The sequence below is a fragment of the Macaca nemestrina genome, chromosome 17, assembly GCF_043159975.1.
Source record: "Macaca nemestrina isolate mMacNem1 chromosome 17, mMacNem.hap1, whole genome shotgun sequence".
Lineage (NCBI taxonomy): Eukaryota > Metazoa > Chordata > Mammalia > Primates > Cercopithecidae > Macaca > Macaca nemestrina.
Genome location: NC_092141.1, coordinates 75,266,936 through 75,285,099, shown reverse-complemented (window position 1 = coordinate 75,285,099; position 18,164 = coordinate 75,266,936). Strand labels below are relative to the sequence as shown.

The 18,164-nt window shown below is 44.6% G+C and overlaps 1 long non-coding RNA gene across 1 annotated transcript; it reads left to right on the top strand.

The window, feature by feature from the left end:
- Positions 1-5,308: 5,308 nt before the first annotated feature.
- Positions 5,309-16,347, top strand: LOC105469028 (uncharacterized). Its single transcript, XR_979750.2, has 3 exons — positions 5,309-5,377; positions 15,963-16,027; positions 16,226-16,347. It is a non-coding gene; the product is annotated as an uncharacterized lncRNA (long non-coding RNA).
- The last annotated feature ends 1,817 nt before the right edge of the window (positions 16,348-18,164 follow it).

Here is an 18,164-nt window from a genome sequence, read left to right as displayed (position 1 = left end):
AGAAAAAAGAAAGAAAAGCTAAAGCAACTCATTACACAAAAATGTGCCCCGTCTTGGACTCTCCTCTTCAACAGGGACGATTCCTGCCCTGTAAAACTGCATTGTAAGCAATGTGTCAAGGATGAAAAAAATTGGGAAGCATGTTCAATCAATAAGATTGCTGGAAAGCAAATGGAAATTACATTCTATCCAGGGAAAAAGAGAGCCAGCCACCTGCCAGAAATGGAAAGTTCACAGGACTGAAAAATAGCATCTGGCTTCCTTTGCAGTAGAATGTGGAGCCAAAAAGATACTTTCACTTAAAGGCAGTTAGGAAATTACCAGTTTGCTGTGAAGAGCACTGACCAGAGAGTGGGGAGAGGTGAAAGAGGACAGCCACTGGAATCAGAGGAACCTGGCTGCTGGTCTGGGCTCCTCCACTTCCTTGATAACCCCAGGCAAATTATCAACCTCTCTGGGCTGTTGTGGGAATTAAACATATAATTCAAATAATGCATACAGGGCCCCTGTTAACATCATATGCACCTAACATGCTAGTCCTCTTCCTCCACCCACTGGGATCACCTTGTGACTTTCATCTTTTTTTGATTGGTTTTTCTTAGTTTATATCAGACATCTTGTGCAGTGGTCGCTATCTCCCTTTATGGAAGGTGAAGAGGCCACATGCTTCTTCCCTCTGACACATGAAGAACAGGAATATGAATAGGCCTGAACTATCATGGACTTTCTTTTTTTTTTTTTTTTTTTTGAGACACCTTCTCACTCCATCATCCAGGCTGAAGTGCAATGGCACAATCTTGGCTCACTGCAACCTCTGCCTCCTGGATGCAAGCAATTCTCCTGCCTCAGCCTCCTGAGTAGCTGGGATTATAGGTGCCTACCACTGTGCCTGGCTAATTTTTTTGTATTTTATTAGAGATGGGGTTTCACCACGTTGGCCAGGCTGGTCTCGAACTCCTGACCTCAAGTGATCTGCCTCCTTTGGCCTCCCAAAGTGCCAGGTTTACAGGCATGAGCCACCGTGCCTGGCCAGACTTTCATATCTTAATTTGGATTGCCTGAAAGCAGAGCAAGAGGCAAGGGCATGGGTGTCTGGAGTTTATTTTGGGAGTCGTCCTAGGGAACAAGACTGTAGGAATGAGGAAAGTGAGATATAAAAGGAGGCATCAGCAATGAAGGCTGTGTTGCTCAGCTTCTCAGTGTGGACACTGGAGCTCCATCCATCCTGTTGGGGACCATCTGATGAGCAATATAGAATAAACCTCACAGTTACCTTCTAACAACAGAAAGCTAGAGCAATTTCACTCCTGGTCATGTACCCAAGAGAAATGAAAACATATGTCCATACAAAAACTTGTATATGAATATTTATAGTAACACTAGTCATAATAGCCAAAAGATGGAAACAACCCAAATATGTCCATCAAGTGATGAAGGGATAAGTAAAATGTGGTATATCCATACAGTGGAATATTATTCAGCCATGAAAAGGAACGAAGGTTTTTTGTTTTGTTTTGTTTTGTTTGAAACAGAGTCTCACTCTGTCATGCAGGAGTGCAGTGTGCAATCTTGGCTCACTGCAATATCCACCTCTGGGTTCCAAGGTTGAAGTGTTTCTCCTGCCTCAGCCTCCTGAGTAGCTGGGATTACAGGAAAGGACCACCATGCCTGGATAATTTTGTATTTTTGGTAGAGACGGGGCTTCATCCTCTTGGCCAAGCTGGTCTCAAACTCCTGACCTCAAGTGATCTGCCCACTTCAGCATCCCAAAGTGCTGGGATTACAGGCATGAGCCACATGAAGTTCTGATACATGATAGAACATGGGTGAATCTTGACAAGATTATGCTAAGCAAAAGAAGCCAGACACACAAGACCATGTACTGTATGATTCCATTTGTTTGAAATGTTAACAACAGGGAAATTTATAGAGAAATGAAGTAGATTAGTGGTTGCCTAGGGATGAGAGGATTAGGGAAGTAGGAGGGTGATAGCTTAAAGGGTTTGTTTTGGGCATGATAAAAATGTTCTAAAATTAATTGACTGTGGTGATAGTTGTATATATCTGAATATACTAAAAAAATGGAACTTCACATTTTAAATAAGTGAATTATATGATATGTAAATATCTCAATAAAGCAGGTTTTTTGTTTTGTTTTTGTTTTAAAGGAGGGGAACTGGGGCACTGAGTGAGGATAGACCCTGGAGTGTGTTAACTCTCCCATAACTTCTGGGCTGCAGACTGAAAACTGAGTGAATTCCTTGGCTTCAGCCAGAGAAGTAGTGGGTGCTTTAGGTGGGAGACTCAGCATGCCTGCAACTAGCTGTGGCCACAATGAGAGACAGCCTGAGAAAGTGTGGTCAAGGGCACCATAAATGTTGGCTGTACTCCTCCCTGGACATTGCGTCTTAAGAGAGGGTCATAAAGATGTAGGAATGAGAGGAAGATTATTGCAATATGATCCAGCAATCCCATTTCTGGTTATATACACCCCAAAAGTTGAAAGCAGGGACTTGAAGAGATATTTGCACACCCATGTTTATAGCCGCATTTTTCCCAATAGCCAAAAGATGGAAGAAACCCAAGTTTATAGATTGATGAATGGATAGACAAAGTGTGGTATAGACACACAATTGAACATTATTCTGCCTTAAAAAGGAAAGAAATTCTGACCTACAACATGGATGAACCTTAAAGACATTAGGCTAAGTGAAATAAGCCAGTGATGAAAGGACAAATGTTGTGTGGTTCCACTTATGTGAAGTACTTACGTAAGTACTTACACCAGTACTTAGTACTTATACTAAGTACTTACACCAGCACCTAATACTTATACAAAGTACTTAAACCAGCACCTAGGACTTATACTAAGTACTTACATCAGTACCTAGTACTTATACTAAGTACTTACACTAGTACTTAGTACTTATACTAAGTACTTACACCAGCACCTAATACTTATACAAAGTACTTAAACCAGCACCCAGGACTTATACTAAGTACTTACATCAGTACCTAGTACTTATACTAAGTACTTACATCAGTACTTAGAATTGTCAAATTCATAGAGACAGAAAGTAGAATGGTGGTCACCAGCAGCCATGAGAAGGGGCAAATGAGGAGTTAGTATTTAATGGATACAGAGTTTCAGTTTAGGCAAATGAAAAAAATCCAGAGACAGAGGGTGATGATATTTGCATAACAATGTGAATGTACTTAATGTTACTAAACTGTAACTTTAAAATGCTTAAAAATTTTTTTAAGTCAATGGCTTACTGCACAAATAAAATAACGCTATTAAAAAAGAAGGGGGAGAGTCATACTGTCTGTGCAGTCCCTTGCTGGGCTTCCTGTTCCCACACCTCCCTTGGCTCTGCCTTTTCCAAGCCCAATTCTCCAGGCTTCTTGAGGAATCCATGAGCTCCCTGATTTCCTTCCAGTGCATTCCTTTTCTGCTCACATTTGCCAGTTACTCACTGTTTCTTTTTTTTTTTTTTTTTTTTTTTTTTTTTGAGACGGAGTCTCACGCTGTTGCCCAGGCTGGAGTGCAGTGGCGCGATCTCGGCTCACTGCAAGCTCCGCCTGCCGGGTTCCCGCCATTCTCCTGCCTCAGCCTCCTGAGTAGCTGGGACTACAGGCGCCCGCCACTGCGCCCGGCTAATTTTTTTTTTGTATTTTTAGTAGAGACGGGGTTTCACTGTGGTCTCGATCTCCTGACCTTGTGATCGGCCCGCCTCGGCCTCCCAAAGTGCTGGGATTACAGGCTTGAGCCACCGCGCCCGGCCTACTCACTGTTTCTTGCAGCCCAGAACCCTGACTCATCCACATCTAGAATAGAATTGGCAAAGCAGAAGTTTCAGGTTATTTTACACTATAGCCATTTATTAACACAAACCCTAGGGCCAGACTTAATATTATAGATGGGACTGTTTTTAGACAAGATCCAGCTTTTCTTAACAGCTAAAAGGAATCAGGTCCAACTGATGATTCAGGAAAAGTATGTGCTGTGAAGTGGCTTCTCAGTGGGGTGGGAGTTGGGTGGGGTCCGCTTACTCTCTTTCTGCCATCTTCATAAACACAGCCTCTCTGACTGCAAGGCTACCACAGCCATCACTGGTTGGCAGCTCTGTCTTTTACCCAAATATGCAGATGGTAATAAAAACGAAAGGAGCCATCTCAGCCCCTGACCCTCCCACCTAAATCAACCCTGGGGCTTCACAGCAGGATTGGGGAGATTTATTTATTTAATTTATTTTTTTATTTTTTGAGACGGAGTCTCTGTTGCCCAGGCTGGAGTGCAATGGTGTTATCTCTGCTCACTGCAAGCTCCACTTCCCGAGTTTACGCCATTCTCCTGCCTCAGCCTCCCGAGTAGCTGAGACTACAGGTGCCTGCCACCACGCCCAGCTAAATTTTTGTATTTTTAGTAGAGACGGGGTTTCACCGTGTTAGCCAGGATGGTCTCGATCTCCTGACCTCGTGATCCGCCCGCCTCGGCCTCCCAAAGTGCTGGGATTACAGGCGTGAGCCACTGCTCCCGGCCTGGATCGGGGAGATTTATTAAAAGGAGAAAAACAGAAAAAAAGAGTTGCTAATCAAGGTTATTCTCTCCATTCTCCACTTGCTCCCATCCCTGAGAAGGAAGGTCCAGTGTGGTGTGTCTGAAGACTCATTGCAGGGGCAGGTGGGGCCGTTCTGTGGAGATAACCAAATGGGAGCAGCTAGAAGGAGTGTGGGAGGCAGAAACTGACCAGAGGGGAATTGACTGCCCCTCAAGCATGCATGCGCACACCCTGTGCATGAGGTCCTTTCAGTCAGTGAAGAGAACCTTCTATGGGGTTGTTACTATGACCCCCAGAGCAGCAAAGTCTGACATACAGAGACCATCTCTTGGCAGGGACCAGGGCTTATCCATAGCATCCTGAAACCCAAGGATCCACTTGAGAGATGCTGGGGATCATGGACGAAGGCCTTAGCTCAGCCCCTGCCCCACTTTTCTCCCATCCAAGTACTAACCAGACCCGACCCTGCCTAGCTTCCAAGATCAGACAGACGGAGTACATTGAGGGTGACATGGCCATAGACAGCTGGGCCACTTTTCTAAGGTCACAGGAGCCCAAGGATTTTATGACCAAGTGGAGGAGGAGTGAGTGACAGCCTCAGGAATCTCTGAGGATTAAACTTTCTGCTAGTCATTGGGTAGGTGCCCAGAGCAATTGAAATTTGATTTTGAGATAGAAAGTAAGAGAACCTTTGGTGCACCAGAATTTATACTCAGCACACAACTTTTTCACTTTTCAACTTCCAGCTTTCACTGCAGTCAGTAACTGTACCTCAAGTCAGATGCCTAATTCTCTTCACTGCAGAAGCAACCTCTGTAAGTAAACGCCGTACAGTGGAGCTATGTTACTTATGTTACGTGTTTGTTTTGTTTTTGTTTTTGTTTTTGTTTTGAGATGGAGTCGCTCTGTCACCCAGGCTGGAGTGCAGTGGCACTATCCTGGCTCGCTGCAACCTCTGCCTCCCGGGTTCGAGTGATTATTCTGCCTCAGCCTCCCGAGTAGCTGGGACTACAGGCATGAGCCATCATTCCTGGCTAACTTTTGTATTTTTTAGTAGAGACAAGGTTTCGCCATGTTGGCCAGGCTGGTCTTGAACTCCTGACTTCAAGTGATTCACCCGTCTTGGCCTCCCAAAGTGCTGGGATCACAGGCGTGAACCACCGTGCCTGGCCCAGTTTTTTTTGTTGTTGTTGTTTGTTTTGTTTTGTTTTGTTCTTGTCTTTTTTCAACTATTATTTGAGGCTCAGGGGGTACATGTGCAGGTCTTTTACATGTGTAGATTGTGTGTTGCTGGTATTTGATGTATAAATGATTTCATTACCCGGGTAGTGAGCAGAGCACCCGGTAGGTAGTTTTTCGACCTCATTACATTTTTTCGATCAAATGAAGTTTAATCTGAACTTCACCAGGTCTCTAAAGCTGGGCCGCAGTCTCCTTGTCATCTCTTTCTGGTTACTTTCCGTCTTTGATTTTTGTGATTGTTAATTTTATGTATCAACAAGACTGGCCAAGGAGTGCCCAGATCCAACATTATTTCTGGATGTGTCTGTGAGGGTGTTTCCAGAGGAGATACGCATTTGAACCTGGGGACTCAGTAAATTGCTCTCCCCAATGTAGGTAGGCATCATCCAATCCACCGGACGCCTGAATAGAACAAAAGGCAGAAGGAGGAGGAATCTGCTCCTTTTCTCCTGTCTGTGTCAGCCAGAGCATCTCCTCTTCTCTCCCCTTCCCCTGCTTTCAGAGTGACTTCTCCATCACCAGCTCACCTGGTTCCAGGCCTTCACACTCAGGCTGAATCATACCATGGGCTTTCCTGGGTCTCCAGCTTGCAGTTGGCAGATCGTGAACTTCTCCATAATTGCATGAACCAATTCCTCATAATATTAGCTTGGTGCAAAAGTAATTGCAGGCCGGGCACAGTGGCTCACACCTGGAATCCCAGCACTTTGGGAGGCTGAGGTGGGAAGATCACTTGAGGTCAGGAGTTCGTGACCAGCCTGGCCAACATGGTGAAACCCTGTCTCTATTAAAAATACAGAAAAAGTTAGCTGGGTATGGTGGTGTATGTCTGTAATCCCTGTAATCCCTGTAATCCCAGCTACTCCAGAGGCTGAGGCAGGAGAATCACTTGAACCTAGGAGATGGAGGTTGCAGTGAGCTGAGGTTGTGCCGTTGCACTCCAGCCCCTAGGTGATAGACTGGCACTGCATCTCAAAAAGAAAAGAAAAAAAAAAAACCCGAAAGTAATTGCAGTTTTTGCCATTGAAAGTAATGGCAATTATGTTTGCACCAGCCTAATAAATCCTATATATAAGCAGAACGTTACTGTTAGGTTTCTGTAGAGAACCCTGAGTAATACAAACCTTCAACTGACTTTTGCTCCCAACTTAGGGCTGCCCTCTCTTTCTTAGCCCTGTGGGGGCCTTCTGGGCCGTTAGGACAATCTCTCAGGTCTCTGATCAAAACTCCTCACTCGGCTACTTGAACTACTCTTGGGCAGTCAGAGGCAGCCAGAAGTCCCTGGTGCAGTGGTCCTCAAACCTGGTAGTGCCTCAGATTCACTTGGAGCAAAGTAAAAATGCATCCAGATCCTGAACTAATGCCTGACTAAATTGTAGTCTCCAGGGATGGGACCAGGTGTCTTCAGTTTAATAATTGTCTCAGGCAGTTCTGAAGCACAGCAGGGTTTTGAACCATTGTCTCGAGCGGAGCTTCTCAGACTGCCAAGTTCCTAACCCCAGAGGAGAATTAGCCAGGAGCCCCTGGAGCGCGTCTGGGTCCATAGCTCCACTGCCTACTAAAAGATGAAATGTCTTTGAAGCCTGGTGGGTTGTTGTTTTTTTTTTTTTTGGACAAAGTCTCACTGTGTTGCCCAGGCTGGAGTACAGTGGCAGGATCTCGGCTCACTGCAAGCTCCTCCTCCTGGGTTCACGCCATTCCCCTGCCTCAGCCTCCTGAGTAGCTGGGACTACAGGCGCCCACCACCACGCCCGGCTAGTTTTTTTGTATATTTAGTAGAGATGGGGTTTCACTGTGTTAGCCAGGATGGTCTTGATCTCCTGACCTCGTGATCTGCCCGCCTCAACCTCCCAAAGTGCTGGGATTAGAGGCGTGAGCCACCGCGCCCGGCCTGAAGCCTGGTGTTTTATCTTCAAACTTATTTTTATTCTGATGTCTTAAAGCATGAATTCTGCCCTCTCTGACTGATGACTCATTTTGATTTTATGGCAGTGTTAATAACGCCAGCTATTATAAATCCAGATTTCCCGTCAGTCATCATGTGTTAACATTTCTACTCTCAAAGTTTCCATGAAAAAACAAGGATGGTACTTTAATTAACTAAATCTATCTGACCCTCACAACAACATGCACAGTAGTTATAATTAAACAGTACCCATTTTACAGATGAGAAAACTGCAACTCAGAGAAACAACATAGCTAGTAAATGACAGCTGCACTTTTTAATTTTTTTTTTTTTGTGGTAAAATATACATGACATAAAATTTATCCATGTTTAAATGTCAAATTCAGTGGCCTTAAACACATTTACAATGTTGTATGTTTATATTAGTCCATTCTCACACTGCTAGTAAAGACATACCCAAGACTGGGTAATATATAAAGGAAAGAGGTTTAATGAACTCACAGTTCCATATGGCTGGGGAAGCCTCACAATCATGGTGGAAGGTGAAGGAGGAGCAAAGGCAGGTCTTACATGGCAGCAGGCAAGAGAGAAGAATGAGAACAAGTGGGGGGAAGCCCCCTATAAAACTATCAAATCTCGTGAGAAATCACTCACTATCATGAGGACAGCGTGAGGGTAACCACCCCAAAATGATTAAATTACCCCCCGCCCCGGGTCCCTCCCATGATACATGGGGATTATGGGAACAACAATTCAAGATAAGATTTGGGTGGGGACACAGCCAAACCATATCAACATTCATCACTGGTATCTAATTCTAGAAACTTTTCATCATCTTGAACATAAACTCTGCATCCATTAAACACTAACTCCCCATTCTCCCATCCCTCCAATAGTAACCGCTGTTCTCTTTCTGTCTTTGTGAATTTGACTACTCAAGGTACCTTATGAAAGAGGACTCAGACACAATTTTTTCCTCTTGCATCTGTCTTACTTTATTTAGCATGTCTTCAGAGTTCATCCATGCTATAACATGTATCAGACAGAGCAGCAATTTGAGCCCATTTCTAATAGATTTTGAAATCCTTGCTCCTTCCACTTCCCATTTGCCTTCAAATATTGGAATGACTGGGAGGTAAAAGAGAAATTAAGCATATTTTGTTTGGTCAAAGAGTTAGAAATGAGATGATCAGTGGAGGTTTCAGAGAGGTAAGGTCCAATCTCAGAGACTGGAGAAAAACTTCTCATCTTTGGAGCTGACCCAAAATGAAAGAGGGGTCTCATCAGGGAATGTTACCTGTCTCTGGACGTGACCAAGCATCCTTCAGATAACCAGGTGCCAAGGCTGATTTCTCCTGGTCCCCAGGATTTTGGTTGGGAGAGGGGAGGTGATGTAATAGAAATAAACCGTTGTCTGTCCTTCCTTCCTTCCTTCCTTCCTTCCTTCCTTCCTTCCTTCCTTCCTTCCTTCCTTCCTTCCTTCCTTCCTCCCTCCCTCCCTCCCTCCCTCCTTCCCTCCCTCCTTCCTTCCTTTCTTCCATCCATCCTTCCTTCCTTCCTTCCATCCTTTTCTTTTTTATTTTTTCTTTTTTTTTGGAGACAGAACCTCACTCCATCACCCAGGTTGGAGTGCAGTGGAGTGATCTTGGCTCACTGCAACCTCTGCCTCCCACGTTCAAGCGATTCTCTTGCCTCAGCCTCCCTAGTAGCTGGGATTACAGGTGTGTGCCACCATGCCTGGATAAGGTTGGCCAGGCTGGTCTCAAACTCCTGACCTCAAGTGATCAGCCCACCTCGGCCTCCCAAAGTCCTGTGATTACAGGCGTGAGCCACGGCGCCCAGCCAAAATAACTGTTTTCAATTGGAAAGCATTTAAAACGTATATTCGGCCGGGCTCAGTGGCTCATGCCTGTAACCCCAGCACTTTTGGAGGCTGAGGCAGGCGGATCACGAGGTCAAGAGATCAAGACCATCCTGGCTAACATGGTGAAACTCTGTCTCTACTAAAAATACAAAAATCAGCTGGGTGTGGTAGCGCTTGCCCATAGTCCCAGCTACTCGGGAGGCTGAGGCAGGAGAATAGCTTGAACCTGGGAGGCAGAGGTTTCAGTGAGCCGAGATCACGCCACTGCACTCCAGCCTGGGCAACAGTGCGAGACTCCATCTCAAAAAAAAAAAAAAAAGAAAGAAACCACGTATATTCCCGGGAACCCCTGCAGAGTTTAATTTATTGACATTGGAGAGGACCCAGGGATATATTTCAGAAGAACCCTTGGACACCTGGAGATGTACCCCAGGGTGAGCAGCCAGTGGACCAGATGCTAGCTAATCTCCACCCCAAAACCACATCTATTCCATTTGAGGACTGGATAATCATTCCTGGCCAAGGAGTTTACGTTTCAACTCATTTATTAAAGGGACAAGGTCTGCACTAAAATGGGCTCTAATGACTGTCCAAAGTCTCTGAGAAACAGAGGTCAGTGATAGGTGGTTATGTCTTGATAATGATTCAAGCACTGAAGAGAAACATTAGAACGATGAGCAGTCAAACCCATTTGCATCATGAAACATTGCCAGGCTCGGGAAGTCGTAATAAAAGTCATATCTGTGTCTATGGAAGTAATGGGCCCTTGCTCAGCACCCCTCTGTATCCTACCTATTGTATGTGCCAGCCTCCAGCTCTAGGTGAACACCTGCCCCTTCTCCACCCCTACCCCCAGCACTCCCTGGTTCCTGCCTGTCCCAGCACTTAGTTGCCAGGGTGTGGAGGTGGATTGGGACGAGAAGAGGAGAGGCACAGCAGTGGGCAGCAGGCGTAGGGCACTAGATCAGATTAATGACACTGGACTCATCTGGGGATCTTGTTAAAATGTAGATTTTGGCCAGGTGCGGTGGCTCGTGCCTGTAATCCCAGCATTTTGGGAGGCCAAGGCGAGTTTATTGCTTGAGGTCAGGAATTTGAGACCAGCTTGGCCAACACAGTGAAATCCCGTCTCTACTAAAAATACAAAAAATAGCCTGGTGTCATGGCGCATGCCTGTAATCCCAGCTACTCAGGAGACTGAGGCAGGAGAATCACTTGAACACGGGAGGCAGAGGTTGCAGAGAGCAGAGATGGTGCCATTGCACTGAAGCCTGGGCAACACAGCAAGACTCTGTCTCAAAAAATAAAAAATAAAAATAAAATGCAGATTTTCCTTCAGTGTCAGGCGTGGCAGTGGGACTGGAGACTGCATTTTTTTTTTTTTTTTTTGAGACGGAGTCTTGCTCTGTCACCCAGGCTGGAGTGCAGTGGCACAATCTCGGCTCACTGCAACCTCTGCCTTCTTGGTACAAGTGATTCTCCCGCCTCAGCCTCTGGAGTAGCTGGGACTACAGGCGCGTGCCACCACACCCGGCTAATTTTTTGTATTTTTAGTAGAGATGGGGTTTCACTGTGTTAACCAGGATGGTCTCAATCTCCTGACCTCGTGATTTGCCCGCTTCGGCTTCCCAAAATGCTGGGATGACAGGCGTGAGCCACCGCGCCCGGCCCAGATACTGCATTTCTAACCAGCTCTGAGGCAATGGATGATACTTGCTTCTGCTGCTGATATCCCTGTTCCAGAGACCACGCTTTGAATGGCAAGGGTGAGGGGATTCTGGAGTCAGAATACCTGAGTCTGAATCCTAGCTCTACCTCATAAAAACTTCATGTCCCTGGGCAAAATACTTAACCTTTGAGGGCCTCAGTTTCTGCATCTGAAAAAGGGGGAAATAATAGGACTTAGTGAATTGTGAGAATCACATAAGATAAGGTATGGAAAGCACTTAGCACGATTCCTGGCCCATAGTAGGAACTGTACATTAGATTAATAAGCAGATTGGGCCTGGTATGGTGGCTCACACCTGTAATCTCAGTACTTTGGGAAGCCAAGGAGGCAGGATCGCTTGAGGGCAGGAATTCAAGTCCAGCCTGGGCAACATAGGAACACCCCATCTCTTACAAAAAAATTTAGCCAGGTGTGATGGTGCGTACCTGTAGTCCCAGCTACTCCAGAGGTTGAGGTGGGAAGATTGGCATGAGCCCAGGAGTTTAAGGTTGCAGTGAGCTATGGCTGTGCCATTATACTCCAGCCTGGGTGACACAGTGAGACACTCTCTCTAAAATAAAAAATAAAGCAGATTGAAGAAAGGGGGTTTCTAGTAGAAACAGAGACAGGAAGAAAGGCAGAAAGTAACTTCTGGATCAGGAACTGAGCTGGCCTCTGGGCACGGCTGTCTCTTCTACTTTTTTGCTCAACCACCCCATGCGTTAGCCCACATGGAAAATGCTTCTACTTTGTAATCTGCACTTTTTGTAGGGCTTGTTCAGATGGTGCTGGTATAAAGGCTGAAACCCACATTGCTGGTGGGAACCACCTATGGGGTTTCCTTGAATTTGGTGCCGCTGCACCTGCTCAGCGACTGTGCCTTGATGTGCTTTAGATCAGCCATCCCTAAATTGCTATCCTGTCGCTTCAGTCCAGGTAGAGAGAAGCCAGTAATGAGTCCATCCTGATGAACAATTCAGGGAGGAACATTCTTTTCTTCCCCTGGTGAGACTTCATTGACTACCCAGGCAAGATGCAGCAGGAGCTCTGAATTACCGTGATCTTGTTAATAGCCATGGCTTGTCACTGGTGGAGCATGTACATCTTGTGCTGAAGGATGCTGGTAGAGGGCAGAACCCTCATGAAAGGCTACTCGGCTGACTTTTTTTTTTTTTTTTTTTTTTTTTTTGCCAATTCAAGAGAATTGTCTGTACAACTCTCAGTCTTAGTCTTATTTCTCCCGGACATTCAAGACTCTGATAGTAGGCTAGCTCATTTTTTATTTGTAACTATCAAAGCCTGGTATAACTCAGTGAGAACAAAAACAATCCTGGTTAGAAATGTTGCAAACAAAAAAAAAAATCTTCTCTAATCTGTGACCAATCCCACAGTAGCCACAATGGCTTAGAAGGCATTTCAAGTTTTGAAGTCTTGTCTACAGCAGTCTCATGGGGCCTTTTTATTGTATCAGAAGGATGAAAGATGGATCAGCTCCTCCAGGATTCTTATCTTTTATTTCAGGAGACTTCACTTAAACCTGAGCTTCAGACCTTTTCCATGTAATTGGTTCCAGCTCATGACCTCAGTCTCTGTTTCCCACCTTTGAGTTTAGGAGAGCAAGCTCTAGGGCTGCATGAAACAAGAGGTCCTTTTACCAATAAAAATGGGAGGCCAGGCACCGTGGCTCATGCTGTAATCCCAGCACTTTGGGAGGCTGAGGAGGGCAGACCATCTGAGGTCAGGAGTTCGAGACCAGCCTGGCCAGCATGGCAAAACCCCATCTCTACTAAAAATACAAAAAGTAGCTGGGCGTGGTGGCACACGCCTGTAGTTCCAGCTACTCAGGAGGCTGAGGCAGGAGCATCTCTTGAACCTGGAAGGTGGAGGTTGCAGGGATCCGAGATCACTGCCACTGCACTCCAGCCTGGGCAACACAGCAAAACTCCAGCACAAAACAAAACAAAAAAAACACACACAATAAAGATGGGACAAAAAGAAGTGTCTTGGTCTGTTCCTGCTGCTATAACACAAATAGCTTGGATAGGTTCATTTATAGACAACAGGAATTCATTTCTCACAGTTCTGGAGGCTGGGAAGTTCAAGATCAAGCAGATTCGGTGTCTGGCAAAGGCTGGTCTCTGATTCCAAGATGGAGTCTTGTCACTGAATCCTCACGTGGCAGAAGGCATGAACACTGACTACATCCTCTCATAGCAGAAAGGCAAACACTGGCTGAACTTTCTTCCTCAAACCCTTTTGTAAGGGCATTCATTGCTTCATAAAGGTCCTGCCTCTTAATACTGTTGAATTGGGGATTCAGTTTTGATATGTCTTTTTTTTTTTTTTTTTTTTTTGAGACAGATCCTCACTCTGTCACCCAGGCTGGAGTGCAGAGGCGCGATCTCTGCTCACTGCAACCTCCACCTTCCAGGTTCAAGTGATTCTCCTGCCTCAGCCTCCCGAGTAGCTGGGATTACAGGCATCTGCCAGCTAATTTTTTTGTATTTTTAGTAGAGATGGGTTTTCACCATGTTGGTCAGGCTTGTCTAGAACTCCTGACCTCAGGTAATCCACCTGCCTTGGCCTCCCAAAGTGCTGGGATTGCAGGCGTCAACAACTGTGCCTGACCTATGCCTTTTTTTTTTTTTTTTTTCACCCAGGCTGGAGTGCAGTGGCGCAGTCTTGGCTCACTGCAACCTCCACCTCTGGAGTTCAAGCAATTCTCCTGCCTCAGCCTCCTGAGTAGCTGGGATTATTGGTGCCCGCCACCATGCCCAACTAATTTTTGTATTTTTAGTAGAGATGGGGTTTCACCATGTTGTCCAGTCTGGTCTCGAACACCTGACCTCAGGTGATCCGCCCACCTCAACCTCCCAAAGTGCTGGGATTATAAGCAGGAGCCACCTCGCAGGGCCTTGACATGCATTTTGGAGGCACACAAACATTCAGTCATATCAGGAAGGTTCAGCAGCCCAAGTCCAAATTGGTTTCAGGCAATAGCAGCCCTGATGAATGTAATATTCCAGATGGATCAGTTGTACAGGTAACCTATAGCTTGTGTCTCGAGTCAACATTTCTCATTTTAACCATTTCTCATGCAGGTCTTTTTGAAATGCATTTCACACACTTTTATATGGAAAATGTGATCTATTTTCAATGGATTTCATAATCATCATCAGGATATTCTTTATTATAGTTACAAGCTCAGGAATTGTTGAAGTGTAGACCCATATGCAAAACAGCCTCCGACCCTCAACTTCTATAACTGATCTTTATTGCTTTTTTTTATTACAAAGTGATACAGTCTTAAATTTTTTTAAAGTTATGCATATTTTTTTCTGTAGTTTTTACTATCTCCTTCTAGACTATTCGCCTGGCATGTTGTCCCTTTTGTGTCTCTGTAATGTATTTCTAATAGCATCCCTCTCATTTATAATCATTCATCTAGATTTAGGCTGGGAAACCACACAATCAGGCTAATTACAATTGTGTTTGAAGAATACCCTCAAGACAGATGCTTAGCCGACCAATATGACTGTTAGGATAGAACTTACTAGTGGATTTGGCATGAAGTTTACACCATGGAATCAGATAGGCCCAAGTATAAAGTGCCTCTTATCGGTATTGGGAGCTTCAACAAATGACCTTATCATCCTCAATTTCCTCAGCGTACCTTCAGTTTCCTCAATGTAAAATTTAAAAAACAAGGCTGGGTGCAGTGGGTCATGCCTATATTCCTAGCATCTTTTGGCCGAGGTAGGTGGATCACCTGAGGCCAGGAGTTCGAGACCAGCCTGGCCAACCAGGCAAAACCCCATCTCTACTAAAATATAAAAATGACAGGCATGGTGGTGCGCATCTGTAATCCCAGCTACTCGGGAGGCTGAGACATGAGAATCGCTTGAACCTGGGAGGCAGAGGTGGCAGTGAGCTGAGATCGCACCACTACACTCCAGTCTGGGCGACAGAGTAAGACTCTGTTTCAAAATAAGTACATCAATAATAAACAAAACAAAACAAAACACCTAACTTGCATGGCTATTGTGAGGATTAAAGGAAATAGGATGCAACACACTCATGACAGTGTTTGGCTCGTGATGGTGAAACTCGAGGAACACTAGTTTCTTCTCTCATGCATCCCTCCCACGTATCAGGATATTGTGGCAGAATGTGTCTAGGACAATAGTTCTTAAACTTGAACTTGCATCAGAATCTCCTAGAGGACTTGTTAAAATACAGATTGCTGAGCCCGGCGTGGTGGCTCACACCTATAGTTCCAGCACTTCGGGAGGCCAAGGTGGACAGATCACGAGGTCAAGAGATCGAGACCATCCTGGCCAACATGGTGAAACCCTGTCTCTACTAAAAATACAAAAATTAACTGGATGTGGTGACGCGTGCCTGTAATCCCAGCTGCTTGAGAGGTGAGGCAGGAGAATCTCTTGAACCCAGGAGGCAGAGGTTGCAGTGAGCTGAGATTGAGCCACTGCACTCCAGCCTGGTGACAGAGCAAGACTCTGTCTCAAAAAAAAAAAAAAAAAATCTCTCTCTCTCTCTCTCTCTCTAGATAGATAGATAGATAGATAGACAGATTGATTGATTGCTGGGACACTCCAGAGTGTCTACTTCAGTAGGAGCAGGTTGGGTCCTGAAAAATGATGTTTCGAAAAAATTTTCCAGGTTATGCTGGTGATGGCGATGCTGCTGGTCTGGGGGCCGTACATCGAGAACCATCAGTCTAGGAGGTAGATATAGTTGCGTCCAAATTTCTACTTGGCCCCTTGGCAGTTGCGTTAATTTGGGCAAGTTATTTAACTTTTCTGAGCCACAGTTTCCTAATCTGAAACAGGGGCATGATAACTTTTGCCTGATAACGTTGTAATGTGATATGGAAGTCGGGAAAGATCTAGTACTTAATAAATCTTTCTTTTTTCTTTTTTTAGATGGAGTCTCGCTTTGTCACTCAGGCTGGAGTGAAGTGGCTTGATCATGGTTCACTGCAACCAACGCCTCCCATGTTCAAGCGATCCTCCTGTGTCAGCCTCCGGAGTAGCTGGGATTACAGGTGCCTGCCACTGCATCTGGCTAATTTTGTGTGTGTTTTTAGTAGAGATAGGATTAAGTCATGTTGGCCAGGCTGGTCTCAAACTCCTGGTCTCAAGTGATCCACCCACCTTGGCCTCCAAAAATGCTGGGATTACAGGCATGAGCCACCGTGCCCAGCCAATAAATCTTCATGAATCTCAATGTTGCCTTCTTTGGGGCAGTCTCTTCCTATTTAGCTTAAGGACTTTTAGTGTTCTAAGGAACTACAGCAACTAGATGATACTGCCCCTAAAATTACATACATCTTATCTTAGAACCTTTAAAATAAGACATCTGTCATTTGCTCAAGAAGGGCAATAATAAACTCTGTAGTAGGTGGCAAATTTTGATCCTGAGCAGGTAGCTTAGGATGCCAATTTCATTAACTTCCCACCTGTTTATCTTTTGGGGCAATGAGGGATTAATTTTAAAAGTACTTCATCCTGAAGACTAAAAGGGTTTTACAGAAGAGCATATACAAGTTCATGAGTACTTTCTCTATTGGGTATATGTGGGCTGTGGGCTGTGGGCTGTGGGCTGAGGGTTGCGAGCAGGTACCCAGACTCATAAAAGCATTCTCATAAGTTGCAAAGCAGGTACAACTCTAATTGAATTTGTTCTGCTCAGATGACATACTCTCCAGGAAAAAAGAAAAAATTGTTTTCCTGCTTTGAAATTGGTTTGCTGGTTTCTGCCAAATGAAAGCCTTATAGTAAAGGCATCAACTTAAATTATTCATTTCTATTTGCTTAAAGAAATATTCTTATGTGACATACATATGTTCATACATTTCCTTGTTGTAACAACATGAAATAAATAAGTCACTTTCACATATGAATGAAACTCCATGAGTTATTATTGCTAACTCATGTTCTCTATATTATTCAGCTGGAGAAAAGGTAATGTTTGGGTAATGGGGAAGAATTACAGAGCGAAAGATGATCTTTTTAGTGTTTTTTTCAGGTAGACAGGAAAAAAGGCACAAGCTACCATCTGCTATTACTGATGATAGTACTGAGGAATTGACACATCTCTATCTATAGAGATTTGTTAATGTACAACTGGTTCTACAACTTTATTTGTTCAGTCTACATAACCAAAACGAGGTTTCAAGTGGGGCAGTTCATTGTTAGCCAAGGCAAACATATTAGGGTCTGTTCTGCCATCTGGTGTTCACTGAAGGAAACATCCTCAGAGACATTATGAGATTACCAGCCAGTGTTGCCTATGTTGGTGGTGGGTGTTACAACCTCGATGAAAAGCAATTCCAGAATCTCTGCCAAATTCCAATAGGAGATGATTTGAGAATATATATTAAGAAGAAAAATACACATACCCTTGGAATACCAATTTCGCTGGTATGAGTTCATCTTTTGGATATATTTGTACATGTGCACAAAGAAATGTATATAAAAATATTCCTAGCAGCACTGTTGGTAATAGCAGAAGACTGGAAACAAGCTAAACATCCATGAATAGCTAAGCATCCATGTTTGAAAAATAAGTCAAATCTATATTTACAGATATGGGATGATCACCAAGACACACACACACACCACACCCACACATACATACATACATTATATATATATATATATATATATTTTTTTTTTTTTTTTAGATAGAGTCTCACTCTATCACCCAGGCTGGAGTGCACTGGTGCGATCTTGACTCACTGCATCCTCCGCCACCCTGGTTCAAGTGATTCTCCTGGCTCAGCCTCCCGAGTAGCTGGGACTGCAGATGCATGCCACCACGCCCGGGTAATTTTTGTATTTCTGGTAGAGACAGAGTTTC